Below are 2,744 nucleotides of genomic sequence, written 5' to 3' on the forward strand. Positions count from 1 at the left end.
ACATGAACTTTACTGATAAATACTAAGGTACAATCTCAAGTCCATTCAAAGGCAACATCTGTGGACGGTTTTGATTAGATCTCAGCATAAACCAAGATTTTTACCCTCCAGTTTAATTTAGGAACGTATTTTGCTTAAACGGAGGGCAACTACTTGGTTTTGTGTTCCTGTAACACAGTCAACTGGGAGCAATCTCCTCCCCAAATCTACACGTGTCAGGTAAAAACCAGGGTAACCTCTGCATCACCATTGTGACTACTGGTTGAGTGAGGCAAATTGTCCCCTTGCTACAGAATTTTTAGATTCTTTTCACAGTTCATCACAGCCAGGTGTGTCATCACGGTTCTCAAGAAGCTTTTTGTACGCCACGGAGAGCGGAACGAAGAGGAAGCATCCTCCGCACAGCGACCCCTTCGCTCCACGCCTGTGCTGCACATTCATCTCCGATCCCCAGCGAAGTGCCAGACTGACATCAGACTAGCACACCCTTCCGAAAGTTGTTTTGCAACTTCTCATGGAGGAAATTTACCTTTTCACACCAAGGTGTGACAAAATCAGACCAGTCAGCACTGGGCAGATGTTTGCAGTCTGCCTAGGGAGACAGAATTCCCTGTAGTTTGTATTCACTCTGACGTGCCCTTATCCTCCCCCTTTACCCATATTTCTCCCCATTGGCTGCAGAAAGTTCCTGGGTTACCCTGACCATAAGCCAAGATATATTCCTGATACACACCTCCCACGGTTTCTGCATTATTTTTGCTTCTCCACACTTCTGACACATGGCAAATCAAGTGGGGTCCTTGGATTCTATTCCACAGACAGATAATGGCTTCAAGAGGCAGCAAAAAAAAAAAAAAAAAAAAAAAAAAAAAACCAGCTTCAAAGGGCAACAAAAAAAAAAAAAAACCAACAAAAAAACAACATCCAAAAAACAAACCAAGCCCTGGAACTAATCTGAAGCCGGATACCTTCAGATTTTCTACGGATTGCTTTTCTAATTACAGCAGAAGTAAACATTTTCCTCCTGGCGCTTTCCCACCAAACGCTCACCAAGACGTAGAGCTGCTAATTCTAATATCACCATCCGCTAATTCCGTGCACTCTCTCATCCTTGAAATGAGAAAGAAAATTATCACACATCCTACTTAGGATAAGACAGGCCTTTGCTCTTCCTGAAACAACAAATCGCTTCGCTCATTAGCTCCTCCGACTCCACAGAATTATTGAAATTGCTTATGAAAAACATTTGCTCCCCAGCTCCGAAGCCAGCGATGACGGAAGATTTGCCACCTACCACGTGCGGTTCCAGTAGGGTCAGGAGGGTCCTCTCCTCTGTTTTTCTCTGCCTGAGGTGCTTGAAGAGAATCCGATTCACCCTCCACATCCTGAAGGCGAGCAAACGGGAAACTGTTTCTACAAGAGAAGAAAGAATAAGAGTCAGCGTCGCTGGCGAGTGGTGCCAACTTCAGCCAGGGCATGCAAACTCTAATAAAAAGCTAACTTTGTGTGTGGGAAGCCGAGACAGAGGGAAACTATTAGTCAACTCATTTGAGCAGAACATTTGTGCTGTTTTGGTAAAGATACTCTATACTCCCCGCAGCTGCTCAGACGTGCTCTCCCAGAGCTCTGGTTCTGCGTGTTACTTACTGGACAAGTCCAAACTCCTCAGGCTCCTCCGGTAAGAGGGCCAGCCTTAGCAACTCTGCTGCCTTCTGCTTTTCCAGCTGTCAGGCAGCAGCAGGAGGAATTCCCTCCCTGCACAGCTCTGCCAACCGGGATTTTGCATCCAGGACCCCCCACCTCCAGGGAGGTGGGGGAGGAAAGCAGCGGGAAGCAGCTCTTCCCCGTGGGTCCTTCTCTCAAAGATACGAATGTTTTTGAATTACGTATGTCTTTATGCCATCCAAGCCTGAAGGGCAAAACTGAAATGATCCGAAAGCAACCCCTCCATTCTCCATGTGTCCCAGAGCCAGGAGTAAGTTGGCTCCACATCTTTGCTTCACTTGAACAAAGCTGCAGTTTGACCAGTTCTGTTCTTTTAAAAAGTGGAAATTTGCTGAGTTTAATCTGTTCCAGCCAACAGGTGAACTGAAAAGCAAACCGTATCCATTTCTGGATTGACCTGCAGGTTTCCTTGACTTGTCCCAAAAATTGACCCACTCTTTTTTTTCCCCCCACTACCAGACAGGATCCCACACATTTACGGTCTCACCTCAGACTTCTAATTTCTCTAATTTCCCTGATCTCTAATTTCTAATACCTGACTCCACACACCTATTATGCAGAAAAGGATTACTCTTCTAGCTACTCTTCCTTTCAAAAAGGTCAACTTTTAAACTGTTAGAATTTGCACTAGGTAAGGAGTTTCAATGACCTTTTCAGTCATTCTTTTTACCATTTTATACATGGTACGAAATTTTTTTAAAAAAAATAAAGAAAATGAGAGAAAAAAGATAAAAAAAATAACAGGAAAAAAAAGGAGAGGGAAAAAAGAAACAATACAGGCAGTTAGAAAGGATGTGTCCTTTCCATTAAAGCCATACGGAATTTTCTCGATAAGGGAAGTTTTAAACCTTAACCCCGTTCTGTAAGCAGGACTAGTGAGGTACCTAAACCTGGCTGACTTGATCAGTGTAAGCATTCATCTTGATTTTTGGCTTGATAAAGCCACATGTAGAACAAATCCTCAGATATTCTTTGTTATGTTCCTGCAAAGATTGCTGGCAAAAGGGATAAGCCTTATC

This window comes from Apaloderma vittatum, unplaced genomic scaffold (assembly GCF_000703405.1).
Source record: "Apaloderma vittatum isolate BGI_N311 unplaced genomic scaffold, ASM70340v1 scaffold14063, whole genome shotgun sequence".
In the NCBI taxonomy this organism is placed as follows: domain Eukaryota; kingdom Metazoa; phylum Chordata; class Aves; order Trogoniformes; family Trogonidae; genus Apaloderma; species Apaloderma vittatum.